At 47.6% G+C, this 25,213-nt stretch overlaps 1 pseudogene across 1 annotated transcript in view; it reads right to left on the bottom strand.

Moving 5' to 3' along the window:
- Nucleotides 1-20,793: 20,793 nt before the first annotated feature.
- LOC308467696 (inositol polyphosphate 5-phosphatase OCRL-like) overlaps nt 20,794-25,213 on the bottom strand; it is a 38,557-nt pseudogene continuing 34,137 nt past the window's right edge. The window contains exons 15-16 of the transcript in view: nt 24,976-25,102; nt 20,794-20,900 (exon numbers count right to left, since the gene is read on the bottom strand). The product of the transcript in view is annotated as an inositol polyphosphate 5-phosphatase OCRL-like (transcript). The remainder of the gene's footprint in view (nt 20,901-24,975; nt 25,103-25,213) is intronic.

Here is a 25,213-nt window from a genome sequence, read left to right as displayed (position 1 = left end):
CAATGGCCTTGCCTGAAGCTGTGGATTGTGCTCTGCATTAGCAGAGAGGCTCTACTTAGTTGCAAATGAAGCACATTTCAGTTATTATAGAAACCGGAGTTTCCATGCATGCTTGTTTAGGAACTCTGTGAACTAGACAGCCGCTGTTTTAAACTGGCCCTTTTTCTGGCAGGTTAAACGATTAAAGTTGACTTGATTAACTTCATCCGCCAACTACCCTTCTAAGCAACCAGAGCAATTACAAATAAAAGGCTCTCCAACCGTGCACTATCCCTATCTGCAAGCAAGCTCTCCCACAAAGTGGGGGGGGGACAGGGGATCCCCGCTGCTGTGCTTTGCCTCAACGCCCCAAAGACAAGCCGTCCAGCTGGAGAAAAGGGGGAGGGGTGTACGCCACAGGAACGGCCAAGAACGCTGTTTTTTGCTCAGCAATGAGGCGTTAAAGCAGACAGACCTTCCTCTGGGTCTGCTCTCTCGGGTCGGGCTCTCCCTCTCCTCAGCGGCGGTGGCTGCAGCAAGGTAGGGGCACCCCCCCAGCCAGCGGATTGGCTGGCTGGAATGTCCCCAGATTTAATTAATGTCCCCGGATGTAGTCGGGACCTCCGATGCTGCTTGCTGCCATGGCGTCAGCCATGTTGCAGCGCTGGAAGTCCCCAGGCGTAAATCCGGGGACATTCCGGGGACAAATTTCTGCCGGGGACAGATTGCTGAATCCGGGGACTGTCCCTGGCAACCGGGGACGCCTGGTAAGCCTCCTTCTGGCCTTACCTGAGCAGCAAGCGCAGCTTGCCCTGGATCACCATGGATCCCTTCAGTTGCCGTCAAGCTCCCAGGTGTGGATCTCTTGTCCTGACCTGAATACAAAAGAAGTGATTCTACATCTCCATTCCAACACGAAACGAAAGCCCAGAGCCTGGCTTCATGCTCCCCCTCATCTGGAATATGGTCACTTCCAGCCCCCTCCCAGCCCATGGATCTCCTTGTAGAGGACTGCTTGTATGACAGAGAGGTTTTCTGTGGAGTGCTGCCTCCCTCTGCTGGTGCAAGCTGTTTCTCCAGCAGAAAAATGCTTCCTGGTAGATTGGAAGTGGCCACCCCTCTTTCCCCAACCCATTCCATATGCATCCCGACCCCAACTATCAGGATTTGCCATCTGGCCTGACTCTACAGTGCTGCTGATACACAAGATAGGCAATAGCCTGCCGCTCACTAACCTAACTGCAGCCTTGCAGGAAAAGAATATAAGAGCAGCCAGAGATTTTGTAGTCCAGCCTATTCACATAAGCAGACCAGTCCCCTGCAGCGCACACCCTCCTACTCAAAACCAAGTCAGCTCACCGCCATAAACTGGGCCTCTTTCTCCTGCTTCACTTCTGAGATATTTCAGGGCAGGCTGGATTAAAGTCGGCTCACATTCCTGGCAAGGCTGTTTTCGTCCACGGAGTTTGTTCTATGAGACACATGAGCCAAATAGCCGAGGAGACAGTTTTTTAGCTGCCTGTCATTCCTACACTTCATACTGAAAGGATTTCAGGGGCTGATGCTCTTTTTCTGCATGGAGGGTGGGGGTTTCCAAAGGGGCACTATTCAGACCTGCATTCATGGTTTATGAGTCGTAGCCGTGTGACAACTGCACATCATGCTGATGTGTTCAAGGGCTGATGTTGCACTTCCAGGTAGAAGAGCTCGTTGGCATTATTCTAGGCTCTGTGTCAATTGACTTTGTGACATGATGGGGGGGGGGAGGTCTTATTTTTAGTGTATTTACCTGCAACCTATTATGTGGGAATCTCAAGGTACTTTACAACTAGGTCCGAAAATAGGCAAACATTGAAATGCAGCAGAATAAACAGGCCTACAGTAAAAAAATATCCTTCAAAGCCCATATTGGTTGGCAGCAGCATCCCCCCAAGTCCATGATGGATAAACACTTTCCCCACATGGAGCAGAATTGCACCCATGTTGGCAAAGGCCTCCTTTCTAGAAGGGGGGGGGGCAGAGGCTGCCCCCACCCACTGCTCTCTTCTCCCAGGCATCTGAAGAGACAAACGGCTCCCCTTCTCTACCTGTGTGCCACAAGCCTGAATTGCAAGACAGTTCCCACTTTGGGGCAACAGGGAACAAACATGCAGAGGACGAGTTCTGAGGCTCCCCCAACAAAGCCATTTCCCTGGGCCCACCTGCCAGCCTGCTGCTGGCTGGCTGCCCACCCACCCACAGGAAAACGGCACGATTCTCCCCACCAACAGGACATAACAAGAAGATGGGGACTATAACATAGGACTTCCTAACTTGTGAGTTCTGATGAGCCGCTGCTGCTTCCCCAGTTTAAAGGATGGTGGCTCAGGTGAGCCATTAAGCTAGAAGGAGGAAAAGGACCGACCCCGGGATGGGCTGTCTGCCTTCTTTTGCCTTCCACCTCACAACATCCCCAGCCTGGTGCACTCCCGGTGTTCTGGGGCTCCATCTCTCACCAGGCCCAGGCGGTATGGCCAGGGGTCAGGGATGGGGGCAGTTGTCCAAACCAGCTGGAGAGACTCAAGGAGGGCATTACAGCCTCAAAGCCCTTTCCCTACCTCTCAATCTGGACTTACCTGGCCTTGCCCCTGGCTGCCTTTAGCCAGATCAGCTGTGCTCGGAGCTGGGACAGACCCCTCTGGAGACTTAGAGGTAGAGGAAACAGCCTGGGTCCCCTGGAGAGCACTCTCAAAGGAGATGCCCGCAAAGCAGATCACACTTTTCCTACTCCCAGACTGCAGGCTAGAGAACATCACTGCACGCTGGTGACCCATTCCCTGGGTGGTGCACTGGGAAGAAGAAACCTCATCCAGAGATGGGAGGGAAGCACTTTGGCCAGTGCCAGGGGGCCTTTCTTCGGAAAGCTGCTCGGGGACCTGCAATGGAGCACTGCCCAAGGAGGAGGAAATGTGGGAGGCCTGCTGGGAAGGCTGCTGGGACCCCGACGCTTCCTGGCTAAGGGAAGCAGCTCTGGGAACAGAGGGCATCGAAGTGAGCTGGCAATGAGAAGGCTCAGCCAGGTGGCAGCTGGAGGTCTCTGTGGTCGCACCCAGGGATTCGTTGGGCGAACTTTTCTTCTCCATTCTGTGGACACGAAGGCAAGTCTTCTGACCACTGTACCAGCTGGTTTCAAAGGCTATTTTTTATGAAAGCTTGAAAAACAAAGAAAACACAATATACAGAAATCAGTGTCAGATATCAAGCATTTTGAAAACATAAAAACGAGAAGAAACAGAAGACGAAAAGCTTTCTTCTTTGTTGCAAAGTAATTCCCAAGAATAAGCCCAGAGTAGGGAGGCCTTTTTACTCCTGGGGAAATCACCGGCAATTTCATGCCAAATGCAGCAGAGGGAAGGGGCACAGGAGCTGCTATGAAACAGACGATCCTCAAATCACAGCTGTTTGATACAGGGATGGAATCAATCCTTTTGCTTCAGTAAAAACCTCAAGGGTCGTAGGTTGTGCTTAAATGAAGTGGATGGTGTTACAAAGGGTCTCAAAATGAAACACCGTTTTTTGATTTGAAAACTGTTGAATGATCTTTACCTATCCTGGGAACAGTACACCGCAGTGGTGGGCAGTTCCACAGACCCTCCTCCTCTGCTCAAAATGCATACACAGCCATCTTTGCGCGGGGAAGATCCAGACAAAAGGAGTCTGTTTTCAAAGTACCTGCCGAGGGGTTTAGGCGGCTCCATCCTCTTGCCTCCCCCGCCCCCCGATCACTGTTTCACTCCGGAAGGTGTCTCAGACCTGGGTGGAGCAGCCACAAATGACAGGCAAAGAGACAAGGTCCTGCCCAGATTCAGGCTTCCTCATGATTGTGTGGAATCTGTACACGTTTCTGTTGGCGCTTCCACTAGTGATTTATCTGTACAGGATCGGACTTCATTTCAGCCAACCACATCCTTCCTCTTCCCCCCACAGCATACTAGAGTTCATATGGATTTCAAAGCATGCTTTGAGAACTTGTATGCTTAGCTTTAAACTCCACAAAATTAGCCTATGGCTAGGATGCTATTTATCAAAGTCTGTGCCCATTAAGATATGGTCAGATACAAGTATGCTTTCCCCCTTGTTATACAATTATTATTTTTAAAATTGCATTCAACTATTTACTATTTAAACAGCTTATACACCACTTGACTAGAATCATCTCTGAAGTGACACACGAGAAATACATTGCAGGAAAAGTTAACATGGATGACATCAGACTTCCGTTAAAAAGACCTGCTGGAATAAAAAAAGGATTCGGTAGGTGCTGGGTGCTCTGCCTGATGCTCTCAACTGACAAGATGTAGGTGTGGTTGAATCAAATGGGAACAGTGACCACAGTGCTATCAAATTCAACATACACAGCATGGAAGTGGACAATTGCTAAGGAAATCCAGAACAGTCACATTTGACTTCAAAAGAGGAGACTTCCTCAAAATGAGGGATTGGGTAAAAAGGCAGTTGAAGGGGGAAAGTCAAGGATGGTGAGCCCTTCTGTGCTCCAGAGGGCCTGGGTGGCCTCATTCCCCTCTTGTTGTGAGCACTGCAGAGGGAGGCAAACATGTCCTTCCTGGGGGCTGGTCCCTCCCCGCCCTGTTCCTGGAGGGCAGCAGGAGGAGGGGGCTGCTGCAGCTGCCTCCTTTGGGGGCATGGCTCACCTTGCCTGCTCCTGCCCTCCTCCAACACAGACAACCTTACCTGCCTCAGCCATCCATGGGGGCTTGAGAGTGTGTGAGCAGACTTTGCCATGGGAGGAGGCAGGCCTTGCAGAGGAGGAATGCTGGGGGCAGGCATTCAAACTCAGCCCTGAAGCTCACTGGGTGACCCTGGGCCAGGCACTCACGCTCAGCCTAACCTACCTCAAAGGGTTGTTGTGAGGATAAAATGGGGGGGGGGGGAGAACTCTGCACACCAACTGGACCTCCTTGCAGGAAATGGGGGCTATAAATGTAATTGTGTCATTTGTACCCCACCCACCTCACTGGGTTTCCCCAGCCTCTCTGGGCGGCTTCCAACACATATTAAAACAACAAACATTCCAAGCCTCCCTATAAAGGGCTGCCTTCCAGAGGTTTGATAGTTGCTCATCTCCTTGCCACCTGTAGGGAGGGCGTTCCACAGAGAGGCTGCCACCACCGAGAAGGCCCTCCCTCTGCCTGGTTCCCTGCAACCTCGCTTCTCGCAGGGAGGGAACCACCAGAAGACCCTCGGAGGAGGACCTCCGGGCTGAAGGATGGGGGTGGAGATGCTCCTTCAGGTATACTGCGCTCAGCTTCCTGACCTAACATTTGCCTCGCTTAACATAATTAATTAGGAAGTGAAGTTTTCCTCTTCCATTCAAGCAGTACAGGAAGTAAGAACGTGCAAAAAGGAGTACTACTTCTAGATTTCCCAACTCCTGACATAAAACAGCACAAAGGTTGCCTTTTCTTGACCATCAATCACCTGTGCAAAGTCCCTACGCCACCCCCTATTGTGCTTCAATACAGCCCCATCGGTCAGGCCGGACACTGAGGTCCAGCGCTGAGGGCCTTCTGGTGGTTCCCTCATTGCGAGAAGCGAAGTTACAGGGAACCAGGCAGAGGGCTTCTCGGTAGTGGCGCCCGCCCTGTGGAACGCCCTCCCACCAGATGCCAAAGAAATAAACAAGTATATGACATTTAGAAGACACCTGAAGGCTGCCCTGTTTAGGGAAGCTTTTAATGACTGATGTTTTAATGTATTTTTAATCTTTTGCTGGAAGCCGCCAGAGTGGCTAGGGAAACCCAGCCAGATGGGCCGGGTAGAAATAATTAAAAAATATAATTATTAAATTATTATACGCGTTAGAAACAGAATTTGAAGGGGCAGTCTTTTCTGGCATTGCCAAATGAAGCTGCTGACCCATTTCTAAGTCCTAAAATCCACAATTTCTCTGAATACTTGAAAAACCCAGTGGTGCAGGACCTCCTAGCATGCCATCTGCTGGGGAACATTTCCTAGCACTTGGCTGGGAGCTGCTGCAGCGCTATAGTCAGGAAAGGCTTTCTGTATATCGGTAAGTCCCAACAGTTGAATAGGAACCTTCAAAAACAATGTATGTATTTGTCTCTCATATGTTTTAAGCTATTTCACATGTCCACCAAGCACGAGAAAATGTCCCTTCATCTTCTTGACATTTCCAACAAACATTTGGTATGTTTTCATGTATTCTAAATAACTTCTCGGGAGTTAGATACCAACAATACTTAAATATATATATATATTTAAAAGTCTATTTTAAGTCATAACTCAATTATTATTTTAACTCTTTAGTCCACATATGTTACCACTATTCCAACTGTACAATATAACCAAAAAAGAGAAAATATTGCCCCTTTAATCCTGCACTTTTTAATCTGTTCCTCTTCCATTTAGGATTTCAACAAAAGTTTGTACATTTTTGATATCACATGATGTGCATAATTGTATCTCAAAACCCGTCTTCCACTCTTCCATACCCCAAGTCTTCATTTCCAACTAGAATCTCTCAATCAATCAATCAATCATTTATTTGTATGTTGCCTTTCCAAATTTCAAACCATGTGCAAGGCAGCTTACAAAAAAAAAAAAAAAATTACATAAGTGCAAACATAACAAAACTAGTCGTAAACAATGAACAAAATATCAAAAAGTACACAACGAAATTGAAAAAAAATCCACATAAATAATAAGATTCCACGTAAATCATATAATCCAAGCTAAAGAGAAAAATAAATTAACATCAGCAACAGCAAACCCCCCCCCCCGAAAAAAAGAACCCATAAACAACACCCCAACCCTCTTTTATTAAGTGTAAAAGAGAAACCCCTTGTTTAAATTTTACAATCTCCCCGTTTCCACTTTAAGAACTCTCAGTAGATTAACCATTTCTCTTTATCCGTCACCCTTTTGTCTATAAAAAGTGTCTTCTGGTGAAACCCAAAATAGAGTCTTTGTGTATAAACTAACTTTATATCTATTTTCAGATTCTTAATACGCCACACACGTCTAATACAGTGGTTCTCAAGGTGCGCATTTACTCTGACTTGATCTACCACAAATATCCAAGCCATCTAACCCTGAAATCCTAACCTTCTAATTCCAAGTCTCTTCTTTCTCAGTATCCCCATTCCGTTAACCGCACCAAGCAACAAGCTGTAAAATGCAAGTTTAAAACACAAGCTTTCCTTTGCATCTCGCAGAACTTTCAATGTAATTCGTGGTTTTGTTCACCTGTCCTCCAAACTTTGGTCGTTTTGCCTTCCTTTAAATGGGAAATCAGTAGTCAAGCCATACTTTTTGGTAAAACGTTCGTCTGGATCCCGCAAGTCCTACCTGAGAAGAACAATGGGAGTGTCCGCTAGCGCCAGCCACTTCTCCTTCTGCAAGCAGCGCCACCCGAATTCCCACCTGGGATGAGCCGCTAAACTGAGCAAAGACTGGGGCGGGCGGCAAGTGGGAGGGGGAAGTCGTGCGCTTCTGTCCCGTCAGAAAAGTGCTGGTCCTCCCCGGAGGCAGCCTGCTTGCAGAGAAGGGGGCTGGGCTGCCTCAAAGCCCATCAAGGCCACGGGCTGCTAGCATGACTCATCCCGGCTTTATCATCTGAGGGGAAAGGGTGCGTGGTCTTAAATGCTGGCCTTGGCAACTTGGCTGAGCTAGCTTGGGCCAGCTTAGCCTCCCTCACAGAGGGTTGTTCTGAAGATACACTCAGGAAAACACCCGAGGCATGAAGAAGAAGAACGAGGAGAGTCTGGACAGGGGGGTGGGGAGCGCTCCCACCCCAGCCGCTCCAGGATGGGAAGTGCGTCCCGGGGGAAGCGGGATTCAGGCGGAGGAGGACGTCGGGTTGGGTGGGGGTTGCCAGGAGCAGCACGATGTCCCTTGAACCCCCGGCTTCCACTCTCCAGGCAGGTGCCCAACGTGGCCAGCTGGCACTCCAGCCTTGGCGTGCAGATCCCGGGTTCAGCCCCAGATCTCTGGAGCGGAAAGGCTCTTGGGCGTGACTATGAAAGGCAGCATCTGTCAGAATAGGGCATACTGAGCCAGTACAGATGAACGTGACTATTGGTTCGCTTCCTCTGCTATCTGCCTTTTCGGGCACCTCAGAGGTGGCAGAGAGAGGCAGGGGAGAGACTCCGGCCTCTACAGAAGGCTGCACCCCTTTCCTCCATGTCCCCACCCCAACTCTTAGGACCAGAAGCAAGAGACAGCTTTGCTGAGCACGTGCCCCTTCCCAGGGAGATGCAACTCTGCACTACTGTTCCCTGAATTGCTCGTGAAGCAGCCATACTCCAGGCTCTTATTGTCACAGCCCTGCAGGATCAGACCAAGGCCCATCTAGTCCAGCTCTCAGCAGCCCAGCAGATGTCCAAGGGAAGCCCCAAGCAGACTCCAAATGCAGCCCCACTCTCCCCACTGGGGACACCCGCAACGGGTAGGCAGAGGTAGACTGCCTCTGCGGCTGGAGGTGCAACATGGTCTAACCCTCCATGAATTTGACGAATCCTTTCTGAAAGCCATCCCCATCAGTGCCTCTGGAAGGAGGAAATTTCAGTGTCACTAGGCACTGTGTCTGGCCTGAATCTGCCATCATTCTGCTTTCTTAAAGAGATCCAGGTTCTGATATTAGGAGGAGGAAACATCGCTCTGCACCTTTCCCACATCATGCATACTTCTATGATGTCCCCACTTTCCCCCCTCTTGCAAAGCCCCAAAGCCTCCTACATTGTAAGCCTTCCTTACAGGGGAATCATCAGAACCACCTGTGCTGCAGAGCTTCTGGCTGAAAGGCGACTCATGGAGATTTGCAATGACTGCTGCAATGCACCCCTAATGATTCAGATTGTATCATTATAGCGCCATTGTGTTGATTTGTTATTGATATATTAAAGGGGCCTGGGACTTGCCTGTCCATTCCCAACAGCAAGGGCCCCTCGCCAGTTGGCTTGCTTCCTCTCAGCTCCTGGCAGCCCACACCCCCTGGCCAGCCCCAGAGGCACCATTCTCTGGGGGAGAACAGCTGGGCAAGCCTTGGGGAGGCAGAGATGGCATCCGAGGAGGGAGGGAAGGAAAGAGGGACAGAGGCCAGTGTCTCCCGCGGCACCCCTGACCATCATTCAAGGCACCCCAGCTGCCACAGCACACTGCTTGAAAACCACTGCAGAACTGGGATGGGAAAGGTTTCTAGTCCAACTAACTGGTCTGGAGAAGAGGAAAGGCAGCCATGCTTGCTCCTTTGTCTTCTCCGAGGAGACTTCCAGCCTGACTTCTCATCTTGAGGCCCCAGGGAGAAGTGGGAAGAGGAGGAGGAGGAGGAGGAGGAGGAGGAGGAAGCATCCCCAGAAGAAGTGTGGTCCCCACCAGTAGGTGCTTCCACCCCCCACTCCTAAATCTGCTTCCAACAGATACTTGGGGGTGGGGCATCCTGCACCATCTGGTCAATTTCTGGTGTTAGGAGAATTAGAAGGTCTAAGATATAAACACATACATAAATACCGAAAGTAGTTCTCATCACAAAAGAATATGCAGGTAAACCCATGAACAGCCAGGTAAACCCATCAAGAGGTTTCCTGCCAGACAGGAGTCTGTTGTAGGCCGCCCCTTCTGTGATGTATGTATCGTTTTTCGCTGTATCGAATCGTATCCTTTTTGCTGTATCTTTCTCACTGACTTTAAGAATGGATCTGAATGTATTTTTCCTCAAAATGCTGTACTTTTCTAAATGTATCCAAATGTATCTGAATGGGTTTTTGTATTTCCCCCCAATCTCATCGCCTAGAGAATGTTCCTTAAATGTAACAATCACTTGTTCCAAATGTATTTGATTCAAATGTATTTAAGGCCCCACTTTTCACATGGTGTCCTGTTGTGTGGTCGGAAAGTACTCTTTATTGTTTGATTTGGGTTAATGTCAGAATAAAAGCGAGTTCCTTCAAAATAACACATTCCTTTTTAGCTTACCAATTTCTCATATTGTAAGAAGCGGAAGAATGTTACAATTATCCATTTTAGAATGAGCACCTATAGGGAGAAGACAGATCTCAGTAAGCCAAAGCAAGGCCAAGACAACAAACCCCTTCTGGAATATGGTCAGCGTGTACAACATCTAGCTGAATCATCACCAGGATAACTAAGTCAGACTGGGGGAAATATCATTCTTCAGAACCAAGACATCATTACCATGCTTTCCAAGTTACCTGAAAGTCACTAGAACACTTGCGAGCACAGAGCCAAGACACAGCTGAAAGAAGAGAATCCTCTGTTATTACGGAAATGGGAACCAGAGTCTTCAGTAGCCTAGTGCTTATCACTGTGCCTGCAAGACATTGAAAGACACTGCTTAACATTCTGAACATCTTCACTCTTGATAATTTCTCACAAGCTCGAAGCAGCCCCGGTTCTTGTTAAGGGAGAAGGCAGGGCAATGCAGCTCCGTTGACATACTTTGCTGCCAAGGGGAAAGAGAAGCCAAAACATGTTTTCTTTACCAAGCTTGGCACTGAGTGCGATGTTCAGCAAGTTCTGAATTTCTTCTGGTGCCAAGCCTCTCTCTTGCGCAATCTTTTCCACAGTCTCCAAAGGACTCTGCAAAGCTCCCTGCTTCCGTGAGGCACTATCTTGAATTAGAAAAAAGTCCAAGTGTGATTCAAATCCATTCGAAAAACCGTCCTCATGCATGATGGCCTGTCCAATGGCTTGCTTTACCATCAATTGGCAAGGGAGCCCCATTGAGATGCCATGGCATTTGGAAAACTCTGGAATGCTGAACTTGCCTTTTGCTTTCTTGCTCCTTCGTTCAGTGGGTAGGTAGGTGTAGGTCGGGGCAAGTCGAAAGCTTCCTTGAAATTCCTCAGCCCCAGCCAGCATTGCCAATGGGCAGGATGATGAGAATTGTAGTTCAGCAACGTCTGGAGGGCCAGAGGTTACCCTCACCTGTTTTATCGGTTAGTGTGCTAAGATCTGGGCACAAGCCCAATTCAGCTGACGGTACTTAACAAGGGCTTGCTTTACACAAAACATGAGAGCTAATACACTATTCTGCTCCAATATACAAAACAGCCCCTTCTCTAGAGAAAGCTCAAGAAAATACAAACTTCGGGGTTTGTAGATGGTTGTAAAGGTTTCCATTTCACTAGTTGGAAACAGCTTCCAGGCTAGGCAGGACCAAGGTTGATTTGTAACTGTTCCTGCCTGCCTGCTTGCCATCGTGCATATTTGTAAACCATTTCTGCCAAAATATATACATCTGCAATAGTAGTTTCTGGAAGCAGACCCTGCAAGAGTGCACACTCCATGAAGTCCATATGAAGAGTGTTACGGAATGGAGGGGGGCATATGAACGAAGTCTTACTCCCGAGTAAGAGACGTAGAGCCCGAGGCGATGACCTCAAGGGAACCCTGCCACACTAGGACTCCCCTCGCCCCGTCACAACGTTGCACCAAGCACCGCACAAAAGTCCAAAACCCCGAGAAGAAAGCGCCATTTCTGACCCCGTATCCCGATGCTATACACGATCGATGTATTTGATGAATGAACAATGTATTTGCATGAGGATGCGCTCTAGCCAATCAGATGGCGTTGAATGTAGCCCTTCAGCCAATCGCAGCAATGCCATGGCTCTGCAGAGGCAGCTCAGCTCCAGCTGTTTTGCACGCTCATCCACTGAGCGTTGACAAGGTGATGACAGCTCCCGCTGCGAGAACAACGGACTGAGTCAATCGAAACCTCGTTACCCTGTTAATCCAATCAAAACTAGATGTTGTTTAGTGGTTTAGTCGTGTCCGACTCTTCGTGACCCCCTGGACCAGAGCACACCAGGCCCTCCTGTCTTCCACTGCCTCCCGCACTTTGCTCAAACTCATGCTGGTAGCTTCGAGAACACTGTCCCACCATCTCGTCCTCTGCCGTCCCTTTCTCCTAGTGCCCCCCATCTTTCCCAACATCAGGGTCTTTTCCAGGGAGTCTTCTCTTCTCCTGAGGTGGCCAAAGTCTTGGAGCCTCAGCTTCAGGATCTGTCCTTCCAGTGAGCGCTCAGGGCTGATTTCCTTCCGAATGGATAGGTTTGAGCAGGGGGTTGGACTCGATGGCCCTTGTGGTCTCTTCCAACTCTATGATTCTATGATTCTATGATCTTCTTGCAGTCCATGGGACTCTCAAGAGTCTCCTCCAGCAGCAGAATTCAAAAGCGTCAATTCTTCGGCGAATGTGAGCGGTATTGGCTTAGGCATTGATTGGACCTGACTATATCTGACTCCTGCCCATTGTGCAGGAAGTCCCAGTAAGGGTAAGCCACCGGTAGGGGAAGCCCTGTCGATGCGAACCAACTCAAGCTCCCCCTGGTGCTCCCGTCGGGGTCGTGTCAAGGCTTTAGCCCCCCAGCCGGGCTTCAGACTAGATCAACACCCCCGGATTCCTTTAACGGAATACCCTTAAGCATGGAGGGGCAGGTGATGGCCACACCTCCCCTCCCCCACACAAGGTCAAACAATGCCTAACCGCAACCCTAACAAAGTTGTGATGATTGCTACGAGGTAGGCGAAAACCAAGTGGCCAGTGCCAATTTGCCAAGTGGAAAAATTCCTACCAGGCCCCTCGGACAACCAAGGCGACCAACCGTAGTCCATAGCAAGGCCATTGCCTAACCTGCAAAATAGGGAGGGAGGGCGGGTGATTGAGGAAGCGAGCCAAAGAGGAAGTTCTCTGGGGGTTGGCTGGCCGGGCTCTGACGTGGCCGGGATCCCATAGGCAACGGGGGACAGAGTCCCCCGCCCCTGGTGGGGAGTGGGTGGCCACGTGGTCCACCGCAACTCCTCCCCACTGGGAAGTGGAGCGGATTTCCCAAGACATATCCTGTATTTGCATGTTACCCCAACACATTCCTCCTATGTTAATCATGTATAACCCTCCCCTTTTCTGATGGAGTGGTGATGTTTAGCGAACTGTCTGCTGGGATAAGATAGGAACTTTTAAAAGTCCTTGTCACCCCGTTCTCGGGGTTCAATTCCTCTCTGAACCTGCTGCGCGATAAACTTTGGTCTCCGCTCTTTGCTCCGGTTGGTGGCTGGACTCCTTCTTTGTTCCGCAGGGACCCACGGGCTCTGAGCAGCCTCCCACCTGGATTTTTCCATAGCAACAGAAACTCGACTAACCCTCTTGAGAGAAGAAAGGTGGCTTTTGCTCCCACTGCAATGTTGTAATCTAAATAAGCACATCTTCCTACAAGTGAATAGTAGCCACCTATCTGGGGGGAAATAAAGTGGTATGCTGAGAGACATGGTTACGGAGGAGAGCAAATCTGTGTTCAACAATCCGAACATCCCGAGAGAAACCAGATGGCAGCTTTGTTTTACTGTGTCCACAGAAATCAATGAAAGCCTGTGGGATGTAAACACAGGAGCAGTCAATGACAACATTCCTAGAGTGTACATGTTAGAACACGGGGAGGGATGTCTGTCCAGCAAGCAGGTAAACTTCCTGGGGACGGACTTCCTCCGCATGTCACCAGAGGTGTGTGTGGCCTCACCTGTGCAGGTAAATGATAAAAGCACAGGGCAGGCAGCCATCTCTCTCTCTTGCCTCTTGCCTCTTGCCTCTCTCATCTTCATCTTTTGAAGAAGCAGGATGCCCTCTTGGCTCTCAGCCAAGAGAGGAGGATAGGACTATCTTCCTATAAGATAGATTCTAAATGTATTTTACCTTTTTAAGCCTGTCTGCCTTCTGGGATCATATTGTGAACAGAACGTGAGTAAACTCTTTTATACTTTTATAAAGACTGTGTCGTGTTTTGTATTTTAAGAGGGATCAAAAGGGGGAAATTACCAGAGTAATTATTATAGAGGTTCAAGCGAACCTGTGCAGACGTTACCGTTGCGAACTTAAAAGGGGGAATGTTATAAACTCTGCTGATATTTTGGGAACTTGTTAGCACAAGTTGGACTAGGATATACTCTCACAATATATCCTCTCCTGCATCCCTGAACATTCCCACAAAGCCAACCAATGGTTTTGCAGTTGCTTTCCATGGACATTTTGCCACCAAGCACAGAATTCCTTGAACCTCGGAAACGCTTCTGATTTCTGCTTGAGCATGAACACATGAATGTACCTGGAAAAAGCATCAATCAATACCATGAAGTACTTTGCTCCACCTAGAGAGGTTGCAAGTGGACCAACAAGGTGTGCGTGGACTGTCTGGTAGGCTTTAGATGCCCACCTGCCAGAAACCTTGCCCTATTGAACTGTGTGTCATCATGATGGCCTTGGCCGGTTGTGAGTTGTGAAGGCCGCTTCCTGCAAGGCCCTTTTCACCTGGCCTGGGGGGCAGGGCCCAGACACCAGCTCTACTAAAGAGGCTCCTGGTGAGACCAGAGGGACATCGCTCGGCCTGACAAGAAACCCAAACTATTGGATTCTTTTGCCCCATCTTTTTGTGCCTGCTAAACAGCCGTGTCATGCTTATGATAATATTTTATTCTCTTGGGAATTCTGCTGTTTAAAATGTGCATTTTATATTTGACTTTACTTAGCAATGTTGGTTTTTTTTTGGGGGGGGAATGCTTAAGTTTTTTGTTTTGTTTTTGTTAATTTTGTGTTAAATATGTATTCTGTAGTTGACTTCCTTTGTAATGTTTTATTTTGAAATCTTTAATATTTCAGTTTTTGGTTAACTATGTTGCTTTAACTGTATACTCTATATTTGACATTCTTCAGATTGTTTTATTTATGTTTTAATATGCTGTAAACTGCTTTGAATTTTTTCTTGAAAATATAAAGTGGTATAGAAATGAAATTAATAATAATAATAATAATAATAACAATAACAATAATGTTCATTGAAATGTTGTGTCCAAAGACTGCAGCCGATGGAGAGATCACCCCTCCCTCAATTTTCTATCAGATTATTTAGATTTGGTAAATAATTCTTATTGCTATTCTTATTGTATTAATTATTATAATTGATTTATGTAGTTCTGACGGTTTAGCTGCCTTGAGCATGAAAATAGAAAGGCTGGATACAAACCTAATCTAATAAAGAGCCCTCTTCCTCCTCCTCCTCCTGAGCCTGGGGCAGGACCGTAGCCTGAGAGAGAGAGGGTTGCACAGTTCCCCGATTATTTTGGAGGAATTCCACACCACACATTTAAAGCTCTTACACCACTTGAAAGAGTCCAGGCTTTCCCTCAAGAATCCTGGGAACTGTAGTTTGCCAAGGGTGCTGAGAGATGTTAGATCTGTAGCAAACAGAGGTTCCCAGGATGTGTTGGGTGAATCTGTGACTCTTAGTGCAATGCTTCTTGAAATGTGTGGTTGTGACCATTGTCCTCATAACAGCACTGGGGTTCGGATTGCAGTGTGTGTGTGTGTGTTGCAGAATGGTTTAATTAGCTCATTCTCCTCCTAGCACATCGTCTTCATTCAACTCTGGCTGTTGAATGAATGCTTTCTTATAATCATTCCTATGTTTAAGTGGGCTTTGGCCTCCTTCCAGACAGCAGCTTGAAAGGGAAGCAGAGGAAAGCTCAAATGATGACAGAAGGCAGGGGCATCCAACAACCAAGAGTTTTGGTTTGGATGTGACACTTTGAGACTTCCCCAAGCCATCCCGAAGCCCCAATTTCACTCGGCCCCATTTCACTCTGGTCCATCTGAGTATCTCCTTTCCACCTATGCCTCCCCTCCCCCCCAAATATTCACAATTAAGAAATCAGAAAACAACCCCCACCTCTCTTTTGACAGAACTAGATGGAATGATCAGGCATAGCAACTCCTGCAGAGAGGATAAAACCAAAATGTTTCAAAGGGACACATTTATCAAACAAGATATCTGCCCATAGCTCAGTCAGTAGAGTGTGAGACTCTTCATCTCAGGGTCGTGGGTTCGAGCCCCACGTTGGGCAAAATATTCCTGCATTGCAGGGGGGTGGACTAGATGACTCTTGTGGTCCCTTCCAACTCTACAATTCCATGATATCCTGTGAGGAGTAGTCTGAAGTGAAGGCACAAGACAGGAGTTGATCATCATGTGAGCTGCGCACAGGTGGGCTGAAGCGAGCTGCTGACCAGTCCTGTGGAGCCTCCTTTTATTGAGACAAATATGCAAGCTAGGCAGATACATTTTGGGCTGTGACCTTTACACACCTTTGGTCCCGAGATCGTGGGGTGGTACAAAGTTATTTTGGCACCTGTTTCCACCGCGTCATTTTCCCCTTGCACAGTGTATGACAAAGGAGACAAAAGGTCTCGGGGACAAAGGTTACAGACAGGACACCGTAGACTGCTGAGACCGCAAAAGGTCAGACAGAGGAAACGATGTTCCAGACAGCCATGACTTTGTCTGTGAGGGGGAGTATGCTACGCACCCCAGGGTCACGCGTGCAGGCAGACTGTGGCTGCCTGCTGGTGGGGAGTGTGCTCCCTCCGGACCCCACTGCCCACTCCGCGATTATCCCTACAGTAGTCAACTGAGTTTTACTCAGAAGAGATGCGTCAAAATCAACACAGCCACGTAATTTGTGCCCATCAATTTAAATAGGTCTGCTGTGGAAAGGACTGATGTTGACTACAACCCTGATGTTTTCTGATTATTTTATAGAGCGTTTCCCTCAGTACCAAAAAATGGAGGCAGAGACAGTTTACTGAATTTCAAAACCACCGAAGCTTTATTGAATGAACGAATCAATTTATTACAGCCACAAGCCAGAATATGGACTTATACAGAGATAGAGAACATGTAGAAGAAGAAGAAGAGTTTGGATTTGATATCCCGCTTTATCACTACCCTAAGGAGTCTCAAAGCAGCTAACATTCTCCTTTCCCTCCCCCCCCCAACAAACACTCTGTGAGGTGAGTGGGGCTGAGAGACTTCAGAGAAGTGTGACTGGCCCAAGGTCACCCAGCAGCTGCATGTGGAGGAGCGGAGACGCGAACCCAGTTCCCCAGATTACGTAACTACCCCTCTTAACCACTACACCACACTAGCTCTCATATATATGTAGGTTAAAATCAAAATCTATAAGCTAGAACACAGTAAAGAATACAGATGTGAAACTATTAAAATGTGTAGTTTAAGACCTTAACCGCTAATTTAAAATATGCATGCCAATGCTTTATTATAATTAAGGCAGGTAAAATAATTATTACTCTTAATAGTATTCATTGCTATGAGGCTTCTTGAAGCAATTCAGAATACAATCAACATTAGCAGAACACTTTCCTTTACAAGGACAATTTAAAAAGCAACAATTTAAAAGCAATAAAAAAGGAATATTGCATAGGAAAGAATTCTAAAACAACAGCAATGATCACAATTAGCAACAAGACACAATGAAACAGCAAGCAAAACTTGCCACTCCATCATCGCTGAGCCTTGAAACTTGTGTCTTAGCCCCATAATCGAAACTGACATCAAGTCTTATGTCATCTGGAAGAGAATGAAGGAGAAGAGAGATGAATTTCTGCCACATTTACTGATTCACCAAATTGACCTGGCCCCCATTCCACCCTATTTACAAGGAGGCTTTATGGATCCTGTCTTTGGTGGCAACGACTCCTTCCAAGCCTGCAGTTTGGCCATCTTTGTGCTGTGGCAGGATTTCACAGCCACATGACCCAGGAGGTCTGCACCAAGCAAGGCTGCTGCAGCTACTGAGTGGGCTCTCCTTAGTCTGGAAAGTGCGACTGAGGGAATCGGCTGGCTCAGGGGGCGTGAGCAGCCCTATTTATCGCTGGCGCGGCCGGGATTTCCCTCTTTTGCCGGACCTGATTTTTCGCCTGGGGGGGGGGGGTTGCGAGTTGATGTGCATCAGCAGGACTCCCCCTACTGGTGGTTAACCCTTCCCGGACTTCAAGCGGACGGGCTGAAGCCGGATAGTCAGTTAGGACCAATGCCTAAGCCAATACCACTCATCACCTGTAACCAACAAAGTTGTGGCCATATTTAGCCCATTAACCTGAAATCATTGTGTCATGTGTCTTTATTTCCACTTTGGGGGGGGGGGGCGGGAACTCGCCACGCAATAGGGCTCTTTTTGTTTTTTTATGCACCCACAGACCCCAAACGGCTCTCCACAGGAACACAGTGGTGCATCTCATGTATGTGGGGGGGGGGGGATTCCAACACTCCCCCCACCCCCACCCCCAGCAAAGCAAAGATAAGGGAAGCATTTCCAGCATTTAAAAGAGCCCTCAGCATAATGCTTTTAGGACAGCAGCCCTGCCTGGAGAGGGAAGGGGGCTGCTAGGAAGGTCGTCAAAGCATCAAGGCATAGATGAGCCAAAGAATGCAATGAAAACTCTCTTAGAGCCAGAGTGACTGACAGGAAGACTGACAGAATGCCTGTCTGTTGCAGTTGATGGCTGAAGAGTTGAGAAACGGAGAAGGGGTAGAATCATAGAATCATAGAGTTGGAAAAGACCACAAGGGCCATCGAGTCCAACCCCCTGCTAAGCAGGAAACACCATCAGAGCACTCCTGACATATGGTTGTCAAGCCTCTGCTTAAAGACCTCCAAAGAAGGAGACTCCACCACACTCCTTGGCAGCAAATTCCACTGTCGAACTCTCTACCCACTGGGTAGAGAGAGAGGGGGTGTATAGTGGCTAGAATTCTGGACTAGGAGGACCTGGGAGATCCGAGTGCAAATCCCCACTCAATCATGAAGTGCACTGTTTGATGTTGGGTCCAGTCACTCTCATCCTAGCCTGCCTAACAGGTTTGTTGTGAGGGGAAAAACAGGGGGAAAGGCAAGCCATAAATGCCACCTTGAACTGCTTGGATGAAAAGTGGGCTATGAATGTAATGAAAAGCATCCCAAAAGAATGATCATGGAAGGTACCCTGGGGATCATCTAGTCCAACCCCCCTGCAATGCAGGAATATGCAGCTGTACCTTATGGGAATCGGACCTGCAACCTTGGTGCTATCTGCAGCTCCCTCTAACCAGCTGAGCTGCAATGAGATTTGAGGGAGAATGGGAAGGCGGGTGGGAAGAGAAGTTAAGCTGTTCAGGAAGGGGTTAAATTCCATGGGGATGCTGGCCGTGTGGGGGACCCCAAGCCCTCGCCCCAGAAGATTACAAAAAAGAAGCAGACGGAATCCTACTTACACATTCACGATGCTGGCCATCTCTTCAGGTGAAATCCCCTCCTGTTTAAAGTCAACTGCTTTAAAATGCTCACACAACACTAACTCTGAACCTTGCCTCTAACCGTATTGCTACTCCTCTCTGTCTAAAATATACAGGAAAATATGTGCACAAAATATACAGATGAAAATGAAATGATAAAGTGAAAGCATTTGTTGAAATACAGTAGAGAACTCACGCCTCCCGAGTTGAGGGAGGCCTTGCTTTGCATGCAGGAGATCCCAGGTTCAGTCCAGGATCTCCACCAGTCAGGGCTGGGACTGTCCCCTGTTTGAAAACCCTGCAGCGCTGCTGCCAGTCAGTGTAGGCAGTGCTAGGCTAGATTGACTCTGTCAAGTGCAACTTCCTATGAATGCTCCTCGTATACGATTTCTCGAAACACAAGCAAGCTACCTTATCAACGAGTTGTGAGAGTTCATTCATGACTTTTAACAAACAGCAGAAACCATTTTATTATTTCTATGTGAGTACAGAAATCCTGAATATGAAAGGAAGGAAACTTCCTGCCTCTGCAATAAAGGCAGCTGCACTGCTAGGTGAGCTGTCCCGATGCCAACTGAAACAGACCCTCCAAAGATTCAAAGGTGAAAAGGGAATTTTGAGCATCTGAGCACAACTGGGCCGTCTTCTGCGTTAACGTGAAGTGCAGGAAGTGATTGCCTTGAGCAGGGGTAGGCAACCGAAGGCCCGGGGGCCGGATGCGGCCCAATCGTCTTCTCAATCCGGCCCACGGACAGTCCGGGAATCAATGTGTTTTTCCATGAGTAGAATGTGTCCTTTCATTTAAAATGCATCTCTGGGTTCTTGGTGGGGCATAGGAATTCGTTCATTTTCTCTCTCCAAAATATAGTCCGGCCCCCCACATGCTGTGAGGGACGCTGGACCAGCCCACGGCTGAAAAAGGTTGCTGACCCCTGGCCTTGAGCCTCCTCAGGACTGGCGCAGGGGCCGTGCATTTCAGGGTGCCAGCCAAGGCCCGTGCCCCAGTATTGATTGCTGATTCTACTGAGTCCATCAGTATATTGTTGTGAAGTGACCTGGCATTTTTAATGAAGTGCAATATAGGCTTGTCTTACATCTTTAACAACAACAACAACACCACCACAGTAAATTGCACAGAAGAATTCCATGTTGCCTGTGGGAGCGGCTGGGTAGACCTCTTTGCAGCTGCATGATCCATGCATTTGATCTATAAGCAACTGCTCAATCTTCATAATTGGCTCTGGCTTCGTGTAGGAGATTGAACGCATTCTTCTATTTCTCAGCCCTGTATTCCACCCCCACCCCCCTCCTCCTATACTCGGACGGTGCCGACTACTCATCTCTACGGAGTGAAATGTTTATGAGTCCTGCAGATCTAGTCTCAGACGTCAAACCTCTACCCCAAAGACGGGGGAGCCTGTGACCTTCTAGAGCATACATTTCTTTGGACTGCTATATGCTGAAGTGAACAAATGTTTTGTCTGAAACCCTTGAGAGTTTCTGTGGGCCGCCCTAGAGAACACTGGGCTAGAGGGATCATGGGGATGACTTGTTCCACAACAGCAGATGGCATGCAGAAATTTAAACTGTAGCAAAGGGAGGTAAACTGTCTAGCTAGCTAGCTAGCTATGTCTTGCTGGAAGTGCATGCACTCCTCTTAGCCAAAGCCCCAATAACTGCAAGCGTGGAGCCACACAAACACGCCTGATCTCGACACTGTCTTGGGGGAAACTCCCGATGCTGGAAAATTCACGTGCTCAATTTCTGCACATTGAGACAGGAGCCAAAGAAAGCACACGCAGAGTAGGGGGGCTCATAAAAAAGGTTTCTTTGGGAGGGGGTGGGTTGAGGTTTGCTCCGATGTGAAAGCTAAAGAGCAGGCTTTCACAGAGAAAGGAGCAGAGTAAGGCGGAAACTACTGGGACCCGTGCTTTCCAGGCACGCTAACGGGAGGGATGAGTCCGGCATTGCATTGTTTTGGTCGTATTTCCAGTGACAACTATTTATGACAGAGGTTTACAGAAAATTGATCTAAAACCTCTGCTTGTAAGAGGCTATGGGCATTTGAAGAAGCCCATCATAATCTTTACATGAAATGTATCTTTAGAACACCGGTGGCGTCATGTCCCCATTTGTTGCCTTAGTTTCTCCATCAATGCACCACCCACAATTTGCCATCATATTGGCATCAGGTGTTTTCCAGGCCAGCGAATGTCAGCAACCCCTTCGTCTAAAGCTGCTTCCCCAGTTTCATCCAAAATAGAAAGAAATGCCATTTGGTAGCCCATTGAGAAGCTTTGGGAAGTAATGGAATACATTTCTGAAAGTTATTTATGGATGCACAAGGTCACCACATCTTTGCTTAAGGTGAATGGAAAGGAACATTTCCCCAGGCGGCACACCACTGTCCCCGAATCTCGTCCGCTGCTTGGTCATTTCAACAGATTGTGTGTCTTAGTAAGATTCTGTACATTGCAGAAAGCTTTCCCTTGCCTACAAATGAAGTGCATGATTTTTCAAAAACTTATGAATGCCCCGTGCTTTTACTTCTGGTGTGGTAAAAAATTGCAGAATCTGGCTATCATTTAAAGCAGTGTAAGATGCTGGTTTACGTTTCCCCTCACATTTGGTGACTAGGTAGGGATATGCAGTTTTGTGTTTTGTTTTTTGAAGAGTTCCTAAGGCGTCCTGCTGCTTCCGAGTTTTATTTTGGGGGTTGTTGTTGTTTTTGTTTACAAAAAGGTAATCCAGTTGTAACCTTTTTCTAGGTACAATTCTGTACATTCTGGTACTACCTGTTCACGCATGGTCCCTCCAAATCCCTTTGTTTCTTTTAGCAATGTGTCCTTGTGTGCCTGCTACCTTTGCTTACAGAATTTCTCCTGAGGGGCGCTTTGAACATGTCCCGTAATACATGTGGATAAAAGGAATCGCCTTTGTTAATTTCAAAAGCCATTTTATTTCTTCCATGATTTTCCTCTGTTGTTAATTTATTTTGTAAACGCAAGTGGGGTTTAGTCACCAGAGAGGTGGATTCTGTGGTTTTGCTCAATAGGTCATGGTCATTTCAAGAGCCATAGGGCCTGAGATGGTTCCAGCTCTAACTTACGTGTAAGATTAGGAGTCCAAGAATGTGGAATCAGTACTGCAGAAGGTCAGTTCTGACGTACTTCCCCCCTAAATAGTGGGTGAAGTCCTTTTGGAAAGGACTCAAAGGTTTCAAAGTGTCAAGTTTTGCTGTACTGAAGGACTGTCCATATCTAATCTATTAGAACACTGAACCCTCCTCCCCACTCCAGGAATTTTGCTATCCAAAGTGGGTTTGAATTTGGATAATAAAAGTTTCCAGTCGAGTAGATTTATATATTTTAGGGAAGGTAAGCAACTTAAAATGACCACGGACCCAGTAAAACTCATTACAAAGAGAAGAGAAGCAACATTTAAAAGCAGATACAAATAATGAGGCATTATTCTTTTCTCAAGAAGCCAGCAAAATTTCATCTTTCCTGTTTTATTTTAAGCATGCTTTTTATTCAAGTTTTTAACAAACAACAAGGTGGTAAGCTGCTGAATATAGGCAGACTATCCTTTCTCAAGGGCCATTCCAAATGTGTACAATTGATGGCTCCAAAGTAAGCTGCACCCTGTGAGTCCAGAGGGCAACTGGGGCCATTGTCCCTGTTAGCATTTTGTAAGAAAGGGCACCAAGATTTCATCAAGCTGTCTGCCTTGATGAGACTTGCAGTGAGGATCCCTTTGATAAGCCATCGGCAATGCATAAAGGAGGGCAGGTGGCTTGGTGAGCAGGGAAAGTCTTTCAAAGATTTGGACCAGCGATGTGCCTTTGCTTCGGGCAAAGGGTGATGGTGGATGGATCATAGCTACCTAACTCAGCACTGTCTGTACTGATTGGCAGTGGCTCTACAAGGTTCCAGGCAGGTGATGTTTTCAGTTTCACCTGGAGATGCTGGAGACTGTTCTGGGACCTGCATCACCAGCGAGCTCTGGTCCTCCCTTAAGGAGTTTGGCGGCTCAGTGGTCTGACTCTGTGGAAGGCACCATGCTATTCCCCTTTAAATTAGCCATTTTGACAGAAAACATGAGAACTGGAATTTTGCTCTTGAATTGATTTTTGGATCGCCTGCATGCCAAGCACATACTTCTCCCACCGGGCCAGCACCCTTCCTCAGTGGCTGAGGTCTCATTGCACACAGCCATCCAGCAAGCAAAAAAATGGTATTGTTAGAAGGGCAGAGTGGGGAGCAAGAGATTCAGAGGCCGGTTTTAGACCCACAGTGCTCGGGTTTATTCTGTTGCCTGCTTGACATTGTGCCTCCTTTCCCCCTACCTTTTATTCCTATGAAAGTTTCACAGTGTCGGTGCTTGGGATTCTGGATAATCTATGGTGTTTTTCTTTTCAGTTTTTTTAATTAATTTTCCAAAAAATATTTAAGACAAACAAACAAACAAACAAACAAACAAACATACATCCTAATTGTAATTAAACCAATCTTGATAACATTGTTAAGTGACTTCCTCAAATCCCCCTGGTTGAATTTCATTGTATTTCATTTTAACAGTTTTCCAAAATCAATCTTCTCAAAAAAACACACAAAAAAAACCTTGATCACTTCACATCTTTCATTCTTTCTAATCTAGCTTGAAACATCTTAATTCCTATCCTTACATATTTAAATCCTAAGCCTCTCTCATATTTGCAAGCTTTTCCAATTAGGTTATCTTGAAATATTTAGCTAAATAATCTTTGAATTTTGTCCATTCTTCCTGGTACTCCTCCTCCTTCTGGTCGCGGACTCTTCCCGTCAGGTGGGCTAGCCCCGGGATTCTGGAGAATCTATGTGACTAGATGCTTGTAATGTATGCCAGGCAATCTGGCACAAGTGGGTAGGGTTGCCATCCGCCGCCGGGATTTGGCCGTTGGAAACAAGTGTCCATGCGGGAAACGCTTGAATGTCCAAATCCAAAGGTATAGCAATTCTACACGTGGGGAGTAGGGATGCAAGCGCAAATCAGAATAAAGCAAAGGCTGGGAAAGTTCAAACAGAAACACACACACACACACACACACACACACACACACACACACTATTCCTCAAGATTTGTGTTTAAGACACAGGATCCTAGAATTGTGGAGTTGGAAGGGACACCGAGGACCATCTAGTTCCGTTATTCCCAATCAGGGGTCCGTGGCCCCATCCCTTGCCACCCTCCAACTAATTTTCTCTCATATTGGCATGGCAATAGCATACATTTTATGGGCGGTCTTGTTGTTTTTAGTATACCTAAAATCCTTTGCTTATTACCCCACATTTTGAACCCGCAGCCCTGAGATTAAGGGTGTCACGCTCTACCAACTGAGCCACCCCACTGTAATTATCCCACACCTCCCCTCTTGACGAAGCTGCCTGCAAAGCTGATCTGCCGAGGAAATGTCCTTCTGCAGGCATGGTTTCAATCCAAACAGCAAATACTAGTGGTCAACTCCAAAAGTGCGGTCAACAAACCCTGCTTGCCAAAGAACAATTGAACGCACCCTTGAAGCTCCTTTGCAGCCATGTCTTTACCTTGACACCACGTATGATGCTAGATGTGGGGCCTGCGGGCCTGTCAGGATTCCCCACCTCTGCTCTATCTAGCCAGGCTGATGTTTTCAAATGGGGGTTAAAGCTGTGAAGCTGTTTGGATGCATGACTGGACTTGACTGTGGGCATTTCATTGTGCTGTGTCCCAGAGCCTTAAGGATGGGGTGGCCTAGGAACCTAAGCCACCAGGTATATAAAAGTGAGGTCCACTCCAGCCAAGAGCGAAAGAAAACCACCAAGCAGCCCTGCTCCCCAACAATGCCCCCCAAAGAGGATACGGATCGTCTCGGGAATGCTGGTGTCCAGGCACTCAATTCTCTCCTGCAGCTCGTCCTGCGTGCCCGGGGTCTGGAAGAGGTCCTCCTGAAGCAGAGTATCACCCATGCGTTCGGAAGGGATGAGGTACATCCTGGATAGCATACAGAACAATCCAGCCCTGGGGTGCATAATGTGAGGTCGAGGAATGCCACAATG

Source organism: Podarcis pityusensis (genome assembly GCF_964106645.2).
Source record: "Podarcis pityusensis genome assembly, chromosome: W".
NCBI lineage: Eukaryota > Metazoa > Chordata > Lepidosauria > Squamata > Lacertidae > Podarcis > Podarcis pityusensis.
The sequence above is the reverse complement of the archived record's forward strand: the minus strand, read 5'-3'. Positions and strand labels throughout refer to the sequence as shown.